The sequence below is a fragment of the Petaurus breviceps genome, unplaced genomic scaffold, assembly GCF_028583685.1.
Source record: "Petaurus breviceps papuanus isolate PSGF00001 unplaced genomic scaffold, PetGlider_PUasm1.0 38, whole genome shotgun sequence".
NCBI lineage: Eukaryota > Metazoa > Chordata > Mammalia > Diprotodontia > Petauridae > Petaurus > Petaurus breviceps.
The window spans coordinates 88,566,929-88,590,846 of record NW_027186304.1 but is presented as its reverse complement, the minus strand read 5'-3'; the positions used below and the strand labels follow the sequence as shown (position 1 = coordinate 88,590,846).

The window sequence follows — 23,918 nt, the reverse complement described above, 5'->3', positions numbered from 1 at the left end:
TTAGTATAGTGAAATAAACTTTACTACCTTTCTATACACATATTGTCGCAGACAGCACCACCATCCTCACAGTCTCTCAGGCTCATAACCTAGGTGTCATCTTCAATGCCTTAAAGTTATCAAAATCTGTTGTCTATAGTACCTTTGCAACATCCCTCCAATATATCCCTTTCTCTCCTCTGACACTGCCACCACTCTGGTTCAGGTCCTTATAACCTCACACTTGGACCATTGTAATTGCTATTAGGTCCATATGTCTCAGGTCTCTCCCTGCGCCAATCTTTCCTCTATTCAGACACCAAAGTAATTTTCCTAAAGTGTCTAAGTGACTTCTCCACCCCCAGTCAAAAAATACAGATGCTTCTTTAGGCCACCGAGAACAAATATAAAATTCTCTGTTTAATAAAAGCCTCTGCTTTAATAAAAGCCCTTCAAACCCCCACCCCAATCTTTCCATTCTTCTTACAACCTTATCTCACTTCTTCCTGTACTCCCTCCAGTGACACTGACCTGTTTGACAAAGAAAACACTTCATCTTTCAGATCCTGGCATTTTCTCTGAGTATTCCCCATGTCTAGAATGCTCTCCCTCCTCTGCTTTGACTCCTGATTTCCCTGGCTTCCTTTAAGTCTCACCTAAGTGGATCATCTTTCACTGGAAGTTTTCCCCAACCTCTCTTAATTTTAGTGCCTTCTTTGTTAATTATTTCCTATTTATCCTGTATATAGCTTGCTCTGCATATACTTGTTTACATATTTTGCCCCATTAGATTGTAAGCTACTTTAAGGGCAGGGACTGCCTTTTGCCTCATTTTGTATCCCCAGTACATAGCATAGTGCCTGGCACACAAAAGGTGCTTAAGATATATGCTTATTGAATGACTGCCTTGGCACATGAGCACATGCACACACATACACAAACACACACAGGGCATAACCCAGATGGGAATGAGGAATGCTGGATGAATCATGACCACCTATACCTGAATTGTTCTTCACCTAGACAGCCCCATGCCTACACTCTCCCTCTTCCCCCACCCCAAAACCCAAAAGGGACTTGATCCCAAAGCAGAAATGAATAACTAGTACTCATTTAATGGTGCATTTAATGGTGCCAGAGAACTAGAGGGAAGGGGTAAAATGTTTCACACGTGACCTTCAGTCAATGGGGGATAAAGTAATTACTGTTACACACATACACATTTATTAAATGCCTACAATGGATCATTCACTGTTGTCTTGGCCATCTTCTTTACTATATGTATACTCCTACTATTGCATTCTACTTGTATAATCTTCCCACTTTTCCAATTATGCTGTATATATTTATGAGTGTGCTGTTTTTTCAGGGAAAATTGCTTAAATCCTGCACACTGTGTTTATGTGGAATTCTTTGTTACTACTGTTCACGTTGTGCCATTTTGGTCAAGATTTTGCTTTTTTGTCCTCTGGCTGACTCTTGAAGGTAAAAGCTATTAAACTGTGGACTCTAATTTTAAAAATACAGAATCACATAGTACTTTTCAAAATACTGAAGTAGTCCCTGGGCAGAACCCTGAAATGTTTATTTCTTACCTGACTGCAGTAATTTGTGGCTTCATTTGACATTTCTTCATCAGGTACCTTCATTTGCCACCCACTCCCAACTGCACCCCCTCTTTTCAGTTTCTTTTAGGATATAGTCTTCCCTCTATTAGATTATAAGCTCCTTGAAAGCAGGGACTATTTTTCTTCGCATTTGTATGTCCAGTACTTTACACAAGACATAGTAGGCACTTGACCAAGTATTTACTGGGGGAGTAGCCTAGCCACAGGATAAATGCTATAGGGCGGGGGCTTATTGCAGATTCTTTTTCATGGTCCTAATATTATAGGACACATTTGAGAAACCTTAACATTTTGTTTTGTGGTACTGCTTTTTGAGACTATAAATAGGGAATTCTCTTATTAGATTCCTTTACAGATCAGACCAGTTTCTTTAAGAAAATTTGCATATGGATGAATTTTTAAGTTATCTGTTGTGTTTCCCTGTTTATTGAAACTAATAGATGAGTATCTTGAGTGTTGCATTTCTAAAATACTGATTGATGTCTAGCAATATTATGGGAACTCATCCATGTTCTTGCTTTTTTTTTTTTTAAACAGACATAGGCCATCTAACTTAATGTGGCATGAATTTGGACAGCTTATCTGAGTTCCCTATGAACAACAGTTCCATAAGATAAAATTTTCCAGATGGCCTAAAATATCATAAAAAATCCATCAAAGTGTTTGATATATTTTTGGAGACCCTAAAAATCTTTTCGGAATTTATCAGCAATTGTTTTATAAGTTCTTCAACTTGTCTTAATTGGTGGTGAGTCTGAACTTTCATTTAGAATGTGCTCTATTTGTTAAAAGAATTAATTACCTCTATAGAGATTTTTGGACTCCCCAGAATACATTACATATGAATTCAGGAAATACAGTAAGGAGTGTAAATATACTCCCCCAAACTAGGGGCATACTTCTTTTTCATATGACCTCACTGGGCAAGTGAGATCAAACTTAAGTAGTTGCTACAAAGTATTCATCCCAAATTCAATTCTGAATGTGGCATTTCTGATGTACAAGTCTGTAATAGTAATGTAATTTGAATTTGAGGATCCCTTTGTGTTGGCAAAGGTAGCAGGTACTTAGCACTTAGTAACTGATCAAGCCTCTGTTGGGGAAACAGAAGGTATGAACTCCTGTCTCCTATTGCTGACATAACAGGAAGGGGTTGGCTGAAACAGGAAGTAGCTTATGCTGTGTATATAAGAAAAGCCCCAGAAAGGCAGTCAGAATTTCTTGGAACCAGCATCTGGTGGCAGAGCAGCTACAGAAGAGAGAATGGAGAACTGAGTCAGAATTTCCTAAGAACTTGAGGCAGAGCTCAGAGCCCGGAACCAGGAGACATAAGCCAGGAGCCCAGGTGACTGAGGAAGCATGACTGAGATGCTGAGACTGTTTGTTTGTGGCTTGGTTGAGCCTTGAATTGGAGCAGAAATTGTGAAGGATCTGACATGTACAAGACCCTGTGAACTTCAGTGTAGAGCAGGACCTACCCAGAGAGCTGGTCAAGGAATTGGGAGCTGTCTGCCATTGAACCCAGGTGACAGTCTAGTGAATCCAGGTAGAATCTGGGACCATGGAAGGGGATCCAGGGAATCTGAGAACCGGCCCCAAGTTAAGATGAAAAGACCTCTCTGTGGGTACTGAGTAATGATGAAATTGTAGTTTACTAGTGACCTAGGGGTGGAGGGTTTTTGTATTTTCTAATGATTGTACTTAGTGATTAATGATACTTAGTAAATTGATTGCTGAATAAGTGACTGAGTTAATTTAGTGTGCCCTATGAGTGGAAGACTTTTGACTATTGTACTTTGAGATGATTATTCTTTGTTCTAAATATTGTGATCACTTTGGTGAAAACTATGTGGCCATTTTAATGATAAGTGGTTGTGAATATTATATTGTGATTTTCTGTGATAAGTTGTAATATTGTGAATGCTGTACCTTGATTTTCTGTGAATGTTTTGCTTTGATTTGTTATGGAATAAATAGTGTTCACTATATGGTGTAATCAGAATATTAAAAGCTGTTCACAGTAGCAGTCCTCTGGAAAAGCTGTTTGTGCATGGCATTACAAAGTATCTCCTTGGCCGCCTTTTATCCCTTGCTACACTGGGTTGAGCAGGTTACTCCTCACCAGGTTTAGCTGCCAGTTTATACTAGAATGGACTTCTAACCTTTCAAAATTCACCAGCATGCACTTTCCCCCCAATATTCCTGTACTTTAGAACAGTAAATAAATGACACAACAGAAACAGAAGCATGTAGACAGCTATGTCCTCATTGCTTCATGTTGGCTATAGGTGAGATGGGATCTGGGGCACCTTCTTGATCCAAAATGGCACCTCATTTTTGCTTGTCACTAGAAAAGAAAGGGATACTTCTTCGGTCAATCAGTGTCTTCTTGAATGAACACTCAATTCTTCACTATTTACATCTGAGGTCAATAAAGGTAAAAAACCAGTGATGAACATGGAAAACACTTTTCATGACACAGATAAATGAATCTTAGTCAATTAACTCTTTTAAATCTTCAAGAACACTTTAAACCCAGGAGCCATGCTGCTAATTTGTGAGATTAAATGTGGAACTATATTTCTCTATAAGCAAGAAACAACCTGCTGTAAAGTTTTACCCCACCACCCTCAAATGTATACCAATGCTTGTTTCTGCAGAGGAAACAGATGGAAAAAAAGGAACTCCTTATACCTGGAGAATATATCCCTCATGGGGATCTTAGCAAAATTTACCCTCCCTCTACCCCATTTTCATGTGCTATTTAGGTAGCTATTATCTAAATCCTCTAATAAAGCTATATGAACAACAAGATGAAACAAGATACCACCCTTTCTTTCAAGGTGCTCACATCGAGAGAATAAGACAACACACACACATATACACAACCACAATATGCCAGATTATAAATATGTCTATACTAATGCTCTAGGGTGGCAAGGTGGCACAGTTGATAGAATGCCAGGTCTGGAGTCAGAAAGACTATTCTTGAGTTCAAATCTGGCCTCAGACACTTATAAGCTGTGTGACTCTGGGCAAGTCTTGCAAAAATAAAAAGGGGGAGGGAGTCACAAAGAGACAGACATTGTAGAGAGCCAAAATACTTGATTTTTACCATTCAGATAACTCCCAGGGCTGTCTGTTCCAAAACAGATACCTTTGATTGACCAAGGCTTCTGTTTAAAGTCTGCTCTCAGAGTATCCTTTGTGAGATGGCTGCATATAAAAGGAGTTACCTGAGGGCAAGATCAAAGGCTTTACCCTAAGATGTTAGTCATCTAGGTATCAAAACCTTATTTGATTAGAGACATTTTGTTACTTCCAGGATTTTGATACATCAGCTAAACCTCATGCTGTAATAGTGATAAAAAAAAAAAACACCTTTAGTCCTGTTCCTTTGTCTCACTGCTCTATGAAAACCTTGTCCTACGAACCAATAAATGGAGTTCTTCCTTGAACTACCCACATGGCCTGGTTTCATTCTCATTCATGTCTCCAACCATGCTTAGTGCTGGACACTGAGCAGCTCCAGCAAGACATGACTGAAATGACTAAATAACAACAAAAATACTAATGTATCATTTTGATGTCTCGTTGTACTGCAGGGATGACCCTAGGTTCTCAAAGACTATACAATGGATATAAACTCTGTAAGGTCTTACCAGGTTGTAAAGGCCAACTTTGTTTTCCCTTAGCAGGCATAACAATTCCACTTTTATCTGGAGTGATCTGCTGATTTTTTAATTCCTTATAATAATCTCAACATTTTTAGGTTAACAAAAACTTCTTAAATAAAGAAGGCAGGAACAATTAAAGCCTCTTACAATGATTCTACATTTGTTGCAAAATTGCTTGCATATCACTACTCCTGGTTCTCTGTGATGCTCTTCCAGGAAAGCTTCAGATCAGTTGAAACTTTGTATAATCATTTGCTAACTCTGTGGCTAAAGGTCAGTTAAAACACTATCCTTTACTATGCTTTCTTAATTTTGCAAGTTTTCAATATGATTTTTAGTATGTCCAATTTCTTATGCAATCTGTACTTTAAAAGAAGTGTCCAAATTTTTTTTAACATCATGTTTCGATTGTAAATCACAGTGAATTTGTTGCTTTTTAAATAAATATTCAAAATATCTATTTCCACAGTAAGAAGGGAAGGCTTGATATTGTTCATTTTATCAATTTGGTTTTAATTTTCCCCAGTAAATGTTATGTGAAAAGTTGTTTAAAATGTGTTTAAATTACTCACAATGTCCCTCTATCCTAGCAAATATATTTGACCAATTTAGTATTAATACCCCAACTATATTTTCACTAAATATTTGTCTCTTCTTATTTTATTAAATTAACAGAGCTTATGTGGAAAGTAAAACAAAACAAAGCTGGACCCTCAGACACCAATCACAGGTGTTTTATTATTCATACACAAGTTGCCTGCAGATCTGTTAATCAATTAAAGCTGTCCAAATGGCAGGGAGAAATTGTGTTGCATATAAGAAATAATTTTATAATATCTTGAGATGTATGAAAATGAAAAACATTTTCAGGATGAGATAAGTTCACCTGCACTAGAAGGTTTCAAGAAGTCCAAAATGTAATTGATAGTGTAGATTTACTGTTCCATTCTTGCACCATCCATTGGTGGGGCTAGGAAGAGGCCTGGTCAGAAACTTAATTCACATTAAAACACTAGTATGAAGGGAAGAGAAGGTGAGGCCATGAGAGTATATATGGATTCACTGACAGGAAGCTAGACGCAGTAGAAAAATACCAAAGATCAGAGAAAGAAGGCCCAGAGGCAAGAGAATGTCCAAGATATGATACTATTCACTCACTTCCCTGAGTATGTTGCCTTTGTGCCTAGCTTTCCCTCTAACTTTGTACTTCACCTGCTGATAGCTTCTCTTTCTTGCTAATGCTTTTTCTGCACTGGCTACAACTGCATTTGAGAAAAGATGTATAAGAGAAAGGGTTTATGTTACAAGGAAAAGGTTGCACAAGATCTTCTCAGAGGTCTCTTCCAGTCCTGAAGATCTGACTCTTTAGGTAGAGCTTGACTCTCAGCAAGAAGGGTGTATAAGAAATAAATTTCTCTTTTCAAGTGAAATCTGTTTCAATTTAAAATCAACTTCCCAATCACCAGGCTTATGCATAATTTCAAATGCTGTTTGTTAATTTTTAATACAAAAATGCCACAAATTATAAATATTGGATACACTGTATCTCAATCAAACAATTAATATATTTCTTAAGTATCTACTCTATGCTAGACACTGAATTAGGCACTAAGATAAAAAGACAAAAGTGAAACAAAAAGGTCACTTATATTCTGTCTATATAATAGAGGGCCAAATAACTAATAGAACTAAGAGAAAAATTTTATTCATGTTCCCCAAAATATTTATTAGGCAAGGAAGTCAGACCACATCTGGAGTATAGTTCTGGGTGCCATGTATTAGGAAAGCCAAGAATTAGCTACAGAATATCCAGGTTCGTGAAGGATTGTGAGAAGAGGCCATCAGTATTAGTTGAAAAAACCTGGGGATATCTAGACTGGAGAATATTGGGAAGAGGGAGAAGGGGATGATGACAAGATATCTCTAAGTATATGACAGGTTATTATGTGGCAAAAGGATTAATCTTGTTTTGTTTGGCCCTAGAGTATTAGAACCAATGGATGCAAGTTACAAAGAAGGCAGGTTTATTATGCATGATGCAAGAAAAAAATACTAATAAGAGCTATATAAAAATGGAATATGCTGCTTTAGGATATAATAGATTCACTTTCACTGAATATCCTGAGATCATGGATTTAGAGAAAGAGGGAACTCTACTGAATGGTCCTACTCCCTCATTTTACAAGTGGGAAATTGAGGTCAAGTGAAATACCCCATATTATATAGAGAATAAGGAGCAGAGGCAGGATTTAAACCCAAGTCCTTTGACTTTTGAGTAAAGGTTTCTTCCACTCTACCACCTAAGGTCTTTCAAAGATAAGGTCAGCTAGATACTTGAGAATGTTGAAGACAATATTATTACAGAATTATTGATTGGATTAGAAGGCCACTTAAGTCTTTTCCAACTCTAATATTCTATATTAATAGAAATAACATTGGGAAACTAAGCATTGTATAATTATGATGAACAAACTTAACCCAGGATGAAAATTGAGAAAATGGAACTTCCTCTCTTCTTTGAAAAGATGAACTAATACATATGGTTGTAGACTTGCTCAGATGATGTGTTTGTTGGTTGGTTTTCTTTAACTGCTTTTATCCTATTAGGGAAAGGATGCTTTTAGAAGTAAAGGTGATGTAAAACAAAGTATAAACAAAAATGGTTTTTGTTTTTTCAAAAACAAAATAAACATTGGGCAGATCCAAGTCTCAAGTCTTATTACTATGTTCCTCATTATTTGTATGGAACTAAAGTAATTCACTTCACTGGGCCTTAGTTTTTGAACTAAATAACCTGGAGGATATAGATCATCCTTCTGGATATAAAATTCTATAATTCTTGTTTTCAATAGGAAAACACTAAAAGCAGCTATACATGTTTTCAAGGTCTTTCAAATACTTCATCTCTTCGGTTTGTAATGGCAGAGGTGAAATGGAGGAAAATATACTTGAAAACAATTATTTTCAATATGGAGCACTCTTTCCCTTGTTTGAAACTGTTATTGTGATCTTAGTAGCTCCATTAGTTGGTTTTTAAATTTTTATTAAGCAGGCAAAAGTGAGAATGCACTAAATTTCAACTGACTAGAACCTAGTAGGAAATAAGCTAAACTAAATGGACATTTTTCATAGGACTTGACTTTCAGGCAGTAAGTGGAGAGGAAATGAACTGGTATGAGGAATTTACTTAATAGAAAAACCTTCCTTATTATGAACAAAAAAAATATTCATTGATAACCTACTAAAAACAAGGCATTTTAGATAACAGAAACATGAATAGGCATTGGAACATACAGCACAAGAGATAAAAAACACAGGTAAATATGAGCCCACAAGACTTTGTATTAGGTATTTCATGAGTTCCTGAATGCCTTTCCCTTCAACCTGTAATACTAGAAAAAACTTGTCAATGAAACTGAACAGATTAGATGACACTGAGATAATATATCTGGAGAGAACAATTCATAGAGAAAATCTTTTTAAGAATCAGAGGTTTTGAGAGTTAGAAAGCACCTCCACAGCCACAGCCACACCCCACAATGATATACCTGACAAACAGTTATTCAACCTCTTTTGCAGACTTCATGGAGGGGGAGCATATCAACTCTGCTACATCCTATAAAAAATAAAGAAATGAAAAAGGGGGGAAAAGTTGCTACTTAAAATGATTACTCTATACATTACAAACACTCATTCCTTGAAGAAATACTGAAATATGTTTGCTAAATTTCATTTGCTAAGGCAGGAAAGTTGGTTAATACATTTTAAAATGATTTTCATTTAAAAAGGTCAAAACAAAAAGGTGTCTGATCAACCCTGAATTCACCATAAAATTCAATTAACCAGTAAATACCATTCCTTCAGCATTCTAGTTATTATATCAGTCTCAACAAAGGCTGTATAAATATAGTTTGAACTCCTAGAATGAGATATCTTTGAAAGGAAAATAATATAAATTGAAAAATAATCATAAAAATTTGCCCCATTAAAATATATTCATTGTAAAATTGTCTTTCAATTTTAACAAAGCTGCTTTATTCATCTTTTAATCACTCTACTCTCTTCATCTTCATCACTTTCATTGCTGTATTTGGTTTTATGAGGCACATATTTGGACCTGTATGATGAAAGCGTTCTTATCATTTCTTACATAATATTTAGACCTGAAAGGAACCTCAGAAATCACCTAGTATATTCCCTTCTTAAGATCTTGGTTTTAGGCAACAGGAGTGGGGTACAACAGGTGTAGACTATAGCATACCTCATCAGACTTGGTTGCTTTGTTGGTCAGGCATCCTTAACTATTTCTCTTTATTAAAAAGGAAAGTTCAATATGTGTGCTTGGGCACACTTACTCTTATATTAGGGAAGGTAGTCTTAGGAAATGACCAGCATGACAAATTCAAAAAGCATTCAGTTTTTAAATGGAAAAAAAAATCCACACACATTTATACTCAGCTACCAGTCCTGTTTATACCATAAATAAAAGTTGTTTCTACAGTGATTAAAAATATTTTTGATCACAACCTATGCCTCTGATAAAGGACTCATTTCTAAAATATACAGAGAATCGAGTCAAATCTATAAGAATACAAGTCATTCCCCAGTTGCTAAATGGTAAAAGGACATGAACAGGCAGTTTTCAGAGGAAGAGATTAAAGATGAATAGGCAGTTTTCAGAGGAAGAAATTAATCTATAAGCATATGAAAAAATGCTCTAAAATATTTTGAAAAAACTGTTCAACACTTTTTTTTGCAAAATTCTGTTTTTCTTAAAAGCAACGAATCTTCCAGAAGTGTAGATGCACACAAACACGCTAATGTTTTGCTAGAAATACTTAATAATGGTCAGCAAGTAGAAAATGGCATTGATGAGACAAGTAAACAAAGATATGCTATACTACTAAGTGGTCTGGTGAAGGCCAAAGAGACTATGAGCTTCAAGGCTAACATTAGTATGTGCACAGGTGTTAGTGCATCTGACCCCCTTTTACCTTTAATCTTGATTTGTGATACTTCTTCTACCAGAGCTAAATCTTTGATCTTAAATAGATTTCCAGATGCTAGGGAAGTCCCGCTTTGTGTCACACACTGACTAAATTTGAAAGAAATTATACTTAGTGTAAAAAAGAGACCTTAGATTTAGTGACTGGAGTAATGAAATTGCCCAAATAAATACTTGGCATTGAAATTACCTTGACAACTGCCCTTTAAACCCTCATTTGAAATCTTAAAACCCAAAACTGCATAGCATCTAGAAGAGCTGCCAAAAAAGCTGTGATAGACACTTAGGCAACATATTCTCCGTAATACTGTAATGCAAATGCCCTTCCCAAACCCCTTGGACAAATCTGTCCTAATCCAAAAAAAAGTTGTCATTTGTGTTCTTCAAAAATTACAAATGTAAAGACTGAGAATTTAACGTAACAAACATTAAAAGGCCAGAATTAAATACACAAAAAAAGCAGTATGATAGTGAATGAAGGTGAACTGTGGAAAAGGGATAAAAGAGGCTGATCCTAGAATGTGAGAACAGGAATTCAAATTTCATCACTAAGATTTCGATTCATAAATCAATTACCCTCCATGAACCTCAGTTTCCTCATCTATAAAAGTCAAGATGAGACGATAGGGGAAATGACTAAGACATACCCAGAGCTGTTTGGAAGGCGACCAGTGCTTGCGCGAGCCAGGCAGAGGCCACGTGATTAAGGTGGGATCCAATACGCAGCAAGAGGAGGTGACCTCTCAGAGCCCGGCTTCCCTCTCCTGTTTCACAAGGGGTATGAGAAGAGTCAACCTGAAAGTGCTCTCTTTCTAAGGGATAGGTGTTATTACTAAACTTGGTTAGAATAAAATTCAAGGTATGAGAAAGAAAGGAATTAAAACTTGAAAGCCAGTCTCATACTGAATCTCTCCATCCTTCCCACCAGCTCCTGGTCCCTGACGCAAGGCAGGCTGGGAAGTCTGAGTGGGGCTACTTGACTTAGCTTCCCTTAACTTCACTCTTTACAGCTGCTTTCTTTTACGGCAATTTTTTGCGGCAGCTGTCCCAGGCAGGTGTCTAGCACTGCCCAGAGGTGGGAAGGGCTTGGCCTCCCAAGTGCAGAGTTGGCCTCACTGGCACTGACAGTTGCTCTTTGAATGCTCAACTGACTGAGAAAAGGGGCCCGTGCTGGGGCCGCGAGGCCCCGCTGTCCCCCATGAACGCAGCCTCCCCCTGAGACCAGGCCAGGGAGGCTCGGCTATGCAGCTCACAGTGTACTGTGTGCGGAGGGACTCCACAGAGGTTACCTTCTCCATCCAGGTCGACCGGGACTTTGAGCTGTACAACTTCCGGGTGCTCTGTGAGGTGGAGTCTGGTATCCCAGCGGAGGAGGCACAGATTGTCTATGCAGAGAACCCTCTCGAAGACAACCACAGATCTTTGGCGTCCTATGGCTTGAGAGATGGTGATGTAGTGATTTTAAGGCAGATGCAGAATGAAGAGCCTGGCTCTCCCGGTGATTTTACAGGAATAGACTTCAGCAGTATAGCTGTGCCAGGCACATCGGGCTCCCAGCACCTGCAACCAACACAGCCATCAGATAGCTTTGTGGGAATGGCTTCAGCCCCACAGGTCACAGACAATCCTGCAGTACTAAGAGACATGTTACTTTCCAATCCCCATGAATTGTCTTTGCTCAAGCAGCGCAACCCATCTCTGGCAGAAGCCCTGCTCAGTGGAGATCTTGAGGAGTTTACTAGGGTTTTGGTAGAACAACAAGAAGACCAAGCCCTAAGAGAAGAAGAAAGATTTCACCTCTTTGTAGCTGACCCCTTTGATTCTGAAGCACAGGCCAAGATAGAAGAAGCCATTAGGCAACAGAACATTGAGGAAAACATGTCCATAGCAATGGAAGAGGCTCCTGAGAGCTTTGGCCAAGTAGTGATGTTATATATAAACTGCAAAGTGAATGGGTATCCTGTGAAAGCTTTTGTTGATACAGGTGCCCAGATGACTATTATGAACCAAGCTTGCGCAGTGAGGTGTAATATATTGAGACTTGTGGACCAGCGGTGGGCAGGGATTGCTAAAGGTGTGGGAACCCAGAAGATTATTGGTAGGGTGCATCTAGCTCAGGTTCAGATTGAAGGAGATTTTCTGGCATGTTCTTTTTCTATAATAGAGGAGCAACCCATGGATATGCTTCTGGGCTTGGATATGCTCAAGCGACATCAGTGTAACATTGACCTCAAGAAGAATGTGCTAGTAATTGGTACAACAGGCACACATACAACTTTTCTTCCAGAGAGAGAACTTCCAGAATGTGCAAGGTTGGTAGGTGATCCCTCAGGGCAAGATGACCTTCGATTGGAGGAGAAGCTCTACAAAAAGGTATAGAAGATTGAGACTGTCAGAAGCCATGATGCATGTAGTAAGTGTGTGTTGCATTTGGAGTGGTCTTTAGAACAGAGAAGAATGATAAAGAAATGACCTCACAGGCAGTTATTACTAACTTTAGGTGGTTCTACCTGGTCAAGCCATTCTTGAGGACATTTTTGAGATTAGTAAATCTACTAATCTTTATCACTGTGTTTCTCTGTCCCAGCTTCAGCTTGTTCATACAAGTCAGCCTATAAGACACTGTTGAAGCTAATACTGTGAAGATTTTTAAAGCTTTGGTTAAATTCAGATAACATGTGAAAAGAGAGAATTCCCCCTTGCTTTACTGGACCTTTATGCTCGTACTTCTGCCAGAGTCCTGTCAGACCAGACAGCAACCTGTACCAAGTTTTGTGCTATCATCTTATGTAATTCATTGGGGAAAAAGAAAGGAAGGTTGCAGATATTCAAAAATATTTTCTGTTAAAGAAATCGTCAGCAGCATCAAAGTTTATCTCATTAAAGAACAGAAAGTTAATTTGTTGCAGCTTTCCAGATGTACAATTCACAGATGTTTCTAGGTGAAAAGGTGTTATGTTCAGAATATCAGCATCTGAGTTAAGCAAATGGCCTTCATCAATATGAATAAATGTGCAACCCAAAATCAAATAATAAAATTATAGACAAGTGACCCACCATAAAATAGTAACACTGAGCTAGGGGCTTTTTGCTAGTATACGGCAGATCCATTCTCCTGTCCAACAAAATAGAAAAATTTTTTTAAAATGCATTGCAAGTAAAGGGAATGAGCTGTAGATGGGAGCCATTCTATGTCCAGGAGAAAAATATTGCACATTCAGCATCTTTTTAGAACTCACCTACAGGAACACCAATGGAAATAGATGTAGGTGAATAGTGTGGCAATTAATTAGAATACCAATGTTAAAGTTACTGCTGTTGCTGACCTAAGTTTAGTTAATCCTTTGATGGAGGTAGAGGCATCAAAGCATAATACCCAACTTGTAATTTTGAGTAATTCTATTTTGCTGATGATTTACTACTCTCTAGATAGTAATGTTGAAATATATGAAACAGATAAACTGCTATATTTATGCTCCTCATTGAATATTTAGTGATTGACAGTTCTATATATTGTACAGTTCTCTGTGCATCTATTATCAGCAGAGATACCAAGTTTATTTGTAACAACTACTTTGGAATTCCGTGCATTTCCATTCTTCAGTTGTAAGAAGTTAAAGAAGTCTTATATCTGAAGAAATTGTTCATCATTAGGAACTAGCTTAAGACCACATTTCAATGAGGAGCTTTCTGAAAAGTAAACCTAAAGTCAGCATCGTAGGGCATTTGATTGATCAGAATTTACAAGACACTTTGTTAAGTGATACCTGGACCAATGACAAAGGGAGTTTAAGCATGGTATCACTGAATCCTGGAGTGGAAACTGTTAATGCTGGAGGTTCATTTCCACAATTGCTGTAGAAGATATCCTGAACTGAGAGCTATTCTGTCCTGCTAAACTTTGCTGAAATATTGAGTTAGTTACCAAACTGCAACCTAGGTGCAGTCCTTTCATCCCAACTTGGATCCATTGAAGGGAATATCACAACTAGTACTTCTGAGCAAACTGAGGTCTTGGCATTGGATATAATAATAGTCCTCAATCAAGATAGTCAAAATCTATTTTCAGAAGCGTCTAAAATCAGGAAATCCTCTCTTCTGAAGCTACAATCTTCCTTCACAGACTAGAGAAACTGTTCTTTCACTGATTTTTTTTTGCTACAGACAGTGACTGGAATCTTACTCTTTGGTGTGCTTCTGGGGCTTTTCATGGAGTTTGCAGAAATATAAACCTTATTTTTTATTATTTTTGTTAACAAGGAACATCATAGTTCCTAAATAACAGTGGAAAAGATGAACCTGACTTATTTTCATTCCTTTGACAAACATATGTGAAGTATGTGTATACAGGTATATGTGAATATATATATATATGTAAAAGTCTATATCTAGAGAGAGAGAGACCTGCAAATAAAATGTTGAGACAGAATTTTTGAAAACTTTTAAAAAATTTTTGACCAAAGTAATTTGTGATCTCTTTTGGTGAATTTGTCTATTCCATTTGATTTAAAGAGGGAGGGGAGGGGGCGGCCAGGTAGCACAGCGAGTAAGAGCACCGGCTCCAGTGTTGAAAAGACCTGGAGATCGAATCCCGGGCTCAGACACTTAGCACTCACCCAGAAACACCTGGCCGTGTAACCTTGAGCAAGTTACTTAACCCCGATTGCTTAAAAAAAAAAAAAAATAAAGAGGGAGGGGGGAGGGAGTTGGAGGGAGAGACTTGACCTTACATGCAAAAAAGGCCTTTTGTCATTAAGATAATGCATTCTGGGATAACATGGATAGTTTTACCTTTAAGATGAAGAAAATTATCTTGAAATTATAATTATTGGTAGATTAATTTTGTACACATTGAATACCTATTATATTCTTAAACAGTATCTAATAAAACATAGCATGCATGCATAGCAGAAGCCTAATATAAAATGAATGGAATGTTCTCCTTTTGGTTACACTGAATATTAAGAAGAGGAAAGGGGCAAAATAACAACTAGATGGGTTTGATGTCTTGGTATATTTTCCCAAAGATGAAATAAGTGATTTGGAAATAAGAGCTAATAATGTTGGCTATCTCCAACTGATATTTCTGTAATAGAATCAGCCTATTTGCTAATTTCATTTTCAACAAACATTTATTAATATATACTATGAATTAAAGAAATAAAATAGTTCATGTCTTCAAGCAACTTATATTCTGCCAGAGGAAAATGCAGATATAAGTACAAATGAAATAAATTCAACATTATATATATTTTCATATGCATACATGCATGTGTGTGTGTATGTATGTAGTTTTGTTTTATGGGTAGGAGATACTAGCATCTGAGATCAGGAAAGGTTTTGTGTAGAAAGTGTTAAGATGCTTTCTAGTAGTTTCAGAGAATATAGCCATTATATGTACATTTTTCTTTTATCCTCTCATAGGCAATCATGAAAAAGTATCAATATTACTTTTGTTTTGAAAGGACTAATGAAACACATTGATTGCTTTCCTAAAATAAATTATTTCTTAAAATGAATTATTTTAGAATGAGTATTGAGAGTATATATTTTAGAGCAGATATTGAGAAGCTTTGGAGATATACACTTCTTTTTTACATTCAAATAGGTAGCCCTCTGTAATGGTAGCCCATCTTATTGCTATGGGCTTTCTGTTAATTACATCATTTTAGTCACCTATGGTTAAAAAAAAAACAAAACAATAACTTTGAAGTTAGCTTTTAGTAATACCTCTCCTCCACTTCCCAAACTCAACCAATATTCAAGTGTTGTCCTATTTTATATTCCTCTTAGGATTCAATTTATACCTTCACCAGTAGTAAATTAGCAAGTCTTTCCCCCCATATACTTACCAACATTTGATCTTGTCATATTTTACTACCTTTGCCAATGTACTTAATGTAAGATTGTACCAAAGTTATTTTGTAGTTCTTTGGTTATTAGTGATGTTTGAACATATTTTTTAAACTGGTTGTTGACTTTTTAGAAATAATAGCTTTTTAGAAATATAAAGTTGTTTGGGGGGGTCAAAAAATAAATCTCACAAGTATAGGATAAAGGAAGTAATGTTAGATAACTTGCTGATAAAATGGAGTTTTAGCTCCTTATGAATCAGAAATATGATATTGCTGCCCCCAAAAATGTCACCTTTGGCTACATTGACAGGCATTACAGGAGTAAGGAGATGAGAATCCTCTACTTCATCAACTGTAGTTATTTTCTCATCTTTAAAACCGCATTTCTCTTTATTTTTCTGTATTCACATATTCAAATATTTTACTTCCTTTTTTTTTAAAGCAGTTGGGGTTAAGTAACTTGCTCAAGGTTACACAGCCAGTTATTTCTGGGTGTGGTGCTAAGTATCTGAGCCCAGATTCGAACCCCAGGTCATCCCAACACTGGGGCCAATGCTCTTACTTGCTGAGCCAGCTGGCTGCCCCTAAGCAATTGGGGTTAAGTAACTCGCTCAAGGTTACATGGCGACGTGTTTCTGGGTGTAGTGCTAAATATCTGAGCCCAGATTCGAACCCCAGGTCATCCTGACAGTGGGGCCGGTGCTCTTACTCGCTGTGCTACCTCGCTTCCCCTACTTCCTTCTTTGAGGACTGCTTCAACTGTATCCCCAGATTTTTTCTATTTAATTTTATATTATAGATTCATAGACCTAAAGAATGTCAAAAGGCAAGTAGTGTAAGTCCCTCATTTTGTAGATGAATCTAAGCCTCTATAAAGCTAACTGACTTCTCCAAAGTTTGACAGGTAGAAGAGCTTTGATCCAAACCCAGATTTTCTAACTGCTTCTGCTGTACCATGATGTCTCCCAAATATTCCCTAATCTTTCCTCATAAGAACTTTTATTTTTACATTTTAGTTCCCCCTGCCTTCTCTACCCAGCAATCTATGCTTAGTAAGAAAGAATAAAAGGTAAAAAGAAAAAAAAATTTTCAGCAAACCTTACCAACAGATCCATGGAGCCTGACAGTATATGCAGATGTCCACATCTGAATTGCCCCACTTCTGCAAAGAAGAAGCATGGGGTGGAATACATTTTCCTAAAAAACAAAACAATCTTTTTTTCAGTTATGAAAAGAAAGTCATTCCTAGGATGATAGACATAGGTCAAGAAGCATTGCAATTCTAGAGACTCGCGTTCAGGATCTTGGGTCAGGGAGAGATATCACAGGTGGTAGTGATGACTTGATGTTTCTTATACAAGTCCTGTCTGTTTCTCAGAGCACCTTGCTGCTTCATCTAGGCCAACTTGTCTGCCCTGTAGGTGGCAAGTGTTTGATAATTGGTGAGGATGATAGAACCCTTTTTCATAAGAGGTACTTCCAAAAAAGATGGCTGTGACACCCAGGTTAGAAACATGTCTAGGAGGTGCTGCCACTAACAGAACTCCTGTGTCTACTTGTTGGTGATAGTTGGTTATCACCGCTACCAAAAATTGTGAAATTGTTGGTAGTAGTAATGACAAAGAACGGGCACTTCACAATGATTTATCCTCTTAGTAGTGACTGAAGAGGCTGGGAGTGGGTATGGTAATTAGGAGGACACTGATATTCTCCAGACTCTTGTGTCTAGGACAAATTTTTCTAAGGACGTCTTGGGAAACTTTAGATCAAGGGCAATGAACATTTTAGTCAGTTTATTTCCATAATTCTAAATTGCTTTCTAAAATGATTATACCAGTTTTCAGCTCCATCAACAATACGTTAGTGTACCTATCTTTTTTTAAATTTATTTTTCAACATTCATTTCCACAATATTTTGAGTTACAATTTTTTTCTCCCCATCTTTCCCTTACCCCCACCCCAAAATAGTAAGCCTACTGAATACCCCTTCCCCCAATCTGTTCTCTCTTATATCTTCCCCCATCACCCTATACCACAGTACCTGTATATCTTATTTCCCAGTTGCATGTAAAAAATTTTTTAAATTTGTTTTTAAAACTTTTGAGTTCCAGATTTTTCCCCCGTCTTCCTTCCTCACTCACCCCCACTGGAAAGATAAGCAATTGAATATAGGTTGTACATGTGTTGTTACCCAAATCATTTCCATAGTAGTTATATTGTGAAAGACTAACCATATTTCTCTTCATCCTTTCCCACCCCCCACTTATTCTATTTTCTCCTTCAATCCTATCCCTTTTCAAAAATGTTTGCTTCTAACTACCCTCTCCCCCAATCTGACCTCCCTTCTATCATCCCCTCTCTTATCCCCTACAGGGGAAGATACCCAATTGAGTGTGTATGCTATTTTTCTCTCTGTCACTTTGTGGGTTCTGTAGCTCTAAAGTTTGTTTAGTGTCAGTTTTTACATGTATTGGAAGTGTTTGGAGTGGGAGCCCACACCAAGTTTGTGCTTCTACTCCATCATCTTGGCTCCACCCACCTAGTCTGCCTATCTTTAAATAACACTCCAACACTGGCCATTCATGTTTTGTCATATTTGCCAATTTGCTGGATGTGAGGTGAAACATCAGGAGTGTTTTGATTTGCATTTCTCTTATTATTAGTGATTTTAGAGTATTATACCATGTGGTTGTTAATAGGTTACAATTCTTTTGAGAAGTAGTGCTCATATCCTTTAACCACTCATCTATTGCAGAATAGCTTTTGGTCTTATATATTTCTGTTACTTGTCTAGATATTTTAGATACCAGACTCATCAAAAGGACTTTCATTTTTGCTCCATTTGAATGTTTTCCTTGTTATGCTAGATGCATTGATTTTGTTTGAGCAAGAAGCTTTTCAATTTCATGTAATCAAAGTTATTGATTTCTTCTTTTATATTTGTTTTGATTTTTATGAATTTATCTCCTTCCATAGATGATATATGAATTGAATATCTTCTAAAATTTAATGATTATATGAATATTCAGGTTGCATATACATTTTGAATTTATTTGTGGAATATAGTATAAGGTGTTTGTCTTAACCTAATTTCTTTTTTTTAAATGCTTCATTAACTTCTGATTTACATCATTCATTTCCGCCAGATTTTGAGTTACAAATTTTCTCCCCATTTTTCCCCTACCTGCCGCCCCAAAATAGCAGTCCCACAAGATATCCCCTCCTCCAATCTGCTCTCTCCCATATTTTCTCTCAAACCCCTTTCGACTTTTCCAGTGGATCTCTATGCCCCAGTGCCTGTATATCTTATTTCCCAATTACATGGAAAATACTATTAACAATACTATATATATATATATATGAATATTTGATTTTAAAACTTCGAATTCCACATTCATTCCCTTCCTCCCTTGTCACCCACCCTTACTGGGAAGATAAGCAGTTCAGTATAGTAGCTAATGCAAAAGAATAACAGTAGATATATTGTAAAAGACTGACTATATTACCCTCCCTCCTATCCCACCTCCCACTTGTTCTATTCTCTGCTTTGATCCCTTCCCTTTTCAAAAGTGGGTGCTTCCAACTTTCCTCCCCACCATCCTGCCTACCCTTCCATCATCCCCCCTCTCATCCTCTTCCCTCCTACTCTCCTGGAGTGTGAGATACCCTATTTAGTGTATATTTCATTCCCTCCTCAAGCCAAATTCAATGGGAATAAGATTGACCCATTCCCTTTTGCCTTCCTATTCTTCCCCTCCATTGTAACCATTTTTCCTTGCTTCTTCTATATGAGATAGTTTACCCCATTCTGTCTGTCCCCATTTCCTCTCATTATATTCCTCTCTCACCTCTTAATTTCACTTTTTAAGTATCATCCCTTCCTGTTACATTGGTCCTGTGCCCTCTATCTATGTATGTCTGTAAACATATATACACACATTCACATATGTATTCATATGCCCATATACCCTCATATAGAGACATTATATATATATATATATATATACATATATATATATATATTTCTAATCCCTTCTACTACTGAGAAAAGTTTCATAAGTTACAATTATTATTTTTCCATGTAGGAATGTTAATAGTTCAACTTTGATAAGTTTCTTATGATTCCCTTTCCCTGTTTACCTTCTCATCCTTCTCTTGCTTCTTGTATCTGAATGTCAAATTTTCTATTCAACTCTGGTTTTTCCATCAAGAATGCTTGAAAGTCCTCTATTCCACTGAATGACCATATTTTCCCCTGAAACATGATACTCAGTTTTGCTGGGTAGGTGACTCTTGGTTTTAATCCCAGCTCCCTTGACCTCCAGAATATCATATTCCAAGCCCTTCAATCCCTCAGTGTAGAAGCTGCCAAATCCTGGGTTACCCTGATTGTGTCTACACAATATTCAAATTGTTTCTTACTGGCTACTTGTAATATTCTCTCCTTAATCTGGGAATTCTGGAACCTGGCTATAATAGTACTAGGAGTTTTCTTTTGGGGATCTTTTTCAGGATGTGATCGGTGGATTCTTTCAACCTCTATTTTGCCCTCTGCTTCAAAAACATCAGGGCAGTTTTCTTTGAGAACTTCCTGGAGGATGATTTCTAGGTTCTTACTTTGAGGTAGTGCAATATTTTTTTAATGATCTCTCCTGGATCTATTTTCCAGGTCAGTGGTTTTTCCCATGAGATATTTCACATTGCCTTCTATTGTTTCATTTGTTTGGGTCTGTTTAACAGGATCTTGATTTCTCATAAAGCCATTAGCTTCCATTTGCTCCAATCTAATTCTGAAGCAATGATTCTCCTCATTGAGCTTTTGAGATTCTTTTTCCATCTGGCAAATTCGGCTTTTTAAGGCATTCTTCTCCTCATTGCCTTTTGGACCCTCTTTTGCCATTTGAGTTACTGTATTTTTTATGCTGTGATTTTCCTCAGTCAGGCTGTTGACTCTCATTTCATAATTTTCTTGCATTGTGCTCATTTCACTTCCCAATTTTTCCTCCACTTCTCTTATCTGCTTCTTAAGGTCCTCTATGGCCTGTAACCAGCTGATATTTTCCTTTGAAGCTTTTGGTGCAGGAGTTCTGACTTCACTGTCTTCCTCCTGTTCCATGCTTTGCCACTTTTTGTCCCCCAAATAGGAGTCTAATGTTGGAATCTTCTGTCTGCTTTTTTTCCTTTGCCTGGTTATGTCACCCCTTAGTCACTTGACCCCTGGGCTTTTTGCCACAGTAGGACTCTGCCACCAGACAGAGGAGCTTTTGTCCCAAATGATGGGGTTTTCTCAGCTGCCAGAGGTATTAGATGGGTGCCCTCTCTGAGGCCTCCACATGCTCTGGCAAGTTGGACACACACCCCAGGACCTCCACCCTAGACTGCAATCCAGATCCAAGCAGGTTAAAGCAAGAGCAATTACCCCTCAGACTGGTCTCTAGGTCCCCCTACACTCTGCAGGCCAGGAGCTGAAGTGGCCACATGGCCCTGGATAGCTGTGCAGGTGTCTTAGAGGCTTCTTGCCCCAGGGCAAAAGCCAATGTATTCCCTCTTACTGGTCCCAAAGTCCAGACTGCACTGACCTCTCACTTTGTCCTTCGCATCTGTGTGTTGATAGTTCTGGAAAGAGCCACAGCTGCTGCTGATCTGGAGTCCCTCTTGCTGGGGCTGGTCAGACCTGCCCTGGGGCTAAAACCTCTGGCTCAAGGCCAGGCTGGGCTTGGCTCCCAGAGTGCTATGCTGGCTGATTCCTGCCAGCCTGCCTGGCTGTCCTCAGTGGGGGGTTAGCTTCTCTGTGTCATTTTGTGGGTCTGTAGCTCTGAATTATTTCTTAGATGAGTGACTATAGTTTGTTTGATAGGATTTTATTAAATTTTTTTTATTAATATTAGTTTCTGATATTGGTGTGATATTGGTTTGTAATGGATATATTTTTGCCATTGTTGTTTTCTGTACCTTTTAAAAAAATGAGTTTTATAGCTTGTTTTATTAATTCATTTCCCTTTCCATTTCTTTCATTTTTTTTTTTATTCTTTGGGTCTTTATATTCATTATATTTTTCTTCTGTTTGGTCTCTTGGTATTCCTTTATGCCCTCAAAGCTCCTAAAATACCAGTCTGAGTTTCTCTTCTAAATTATTTCTGTGTTATTACCCTAAAGAACTTGACATTTTCCCTTTGTGTTGTACCTCATTCTTAGAAGTATCAGTTTTTGCTGGGCATAATAAGGGTAGAAATATTACCTCCTGGTACTAAGTTACTTGTGTCCCAAATACTGTGGTCCAATTATAGCCCCTTACCCCACTCCCTTGCAAAGATCATTTCTTTCCAATTTGCCATGGGAATTGTCATCCTCATCCTCCCATCCTTCTGTATTCCAGGAATTCTCAGTGGCTCTTTTTTCCCTATTTCTGTGGCAGCTTTTTATCCATGGAATCACAGCACTCTCAGAGGAATTGGTTGCTGTGTACAAACTCTGAAAATTAGACCCAATGTTATTTTTTCATCTCCCATTACAGAATAAACTTATGTCCCTATGGAAACACTTTTCAGTAAGACTACCTCTTCCTATTAGTTTGAGACCAACCTGTGTCTTTCCACCTGTTTCAAGTCCTTCCTTTGCTATGTTTCCCATTCTGTTCAGTCCCTCTTCTTACTGATAAATTACAATGATCTTTTCTTCATTGTTTGCCCATGGGGATTATTTGGATACATTTCTCATTCCCTTCAATCTTCCTCCTCTTTCCCCTTTTATGCATCCTTCCATTCTACAGTTTAATCCTGTAAAATATATTGATATATCGGTAGGGGGACTATGGATTTTAGTCCACAATGTTTCAGTCCTTTACCTCTACCATCACTTCTCTAACTTATTTAAATTCAACTTTCATCTTTATTTACTTTTATGGCTTAAAAAATAAATATCTTAATGATCTCTCTGTTGTTGCTACTGTTTAGTCCTAACAGGTATTCTGATTTCCTTTTTATTTTAATAGTCTTTAGAAGTTTATAGTTTATTTCTTTACTTTGGTGTGGTAGTTGTATTTATTTACCTTTCTTATATTTCTATTATTTGAGGTATTTGCAAACTGAGTCATCAGATCATGTCTTTTAAAAAAAATTGTCAACTTCCATGTATGTTTCAAATGCCTCTCTTTTATTAAATATCCTTTTAAAAGATGATAATTAGGCTTAGGTTCACAAGGTATGTCAGTTTAGGTTATATCTTGAAATCTTACTTTTTTGGGGGAAAATATTATTCTTTTCCCTCCTGTGGTTTTTTGGTAGGGACAGAATATATTGTGTTGTTTCACTTTCCTTTGCAATTGAAAGTTTTTTTTCCCCTGGATTTTTTGCAGAATTTGTGGTTTTTCATTGAAATTCTTAAATTTAGACATGAATAATGAAGTTTGAAGCATGATTTTTGTTTTTTTTTGTTGTTAATGATTTGTTTGTTTCTGGGAGGTAGAAAGGTGTCTTAGTGAACCAGAGTCAGGGAGACTCACATCTGGCCCCATATATTTAACTAGCTGTGTGACCCTGGACAACTCATTTGACCTCTGCCTCAGAGTCTTCACTTGCAAAATGAGAATAATAATAGTAACACCTACTTCCCTGGGATGTTGTAAGATTCAAATGTGATAATATTTGTATAGTGCTTAACAGTTCCCAAGACACTGTAGACATTTAACAAATGCTAATGTCCTTGTGTTTCTGGAGGTAATCTTTGAATTCTTTGAAAAGGTATTTTGTTCCAGCAAAACTGAGCATAATCTTCC

The 23,918-nt window shown here is 37.4% G+C and overlaps 1 pseudogene; it reads left to right on the top strand.

The window, feature by feature from the left end:
- The first annotated feature begins 11,531 nt into the window (after window positions 1-11,531).
- Window positions 11,532-12,668, top strand: LOC138170174 (protein DDI1 homolog 2 pseudogene; annotated as a pseudogene).
- Window positions 12,669-23,918: the final 11,250 nt, after the last annotated feature.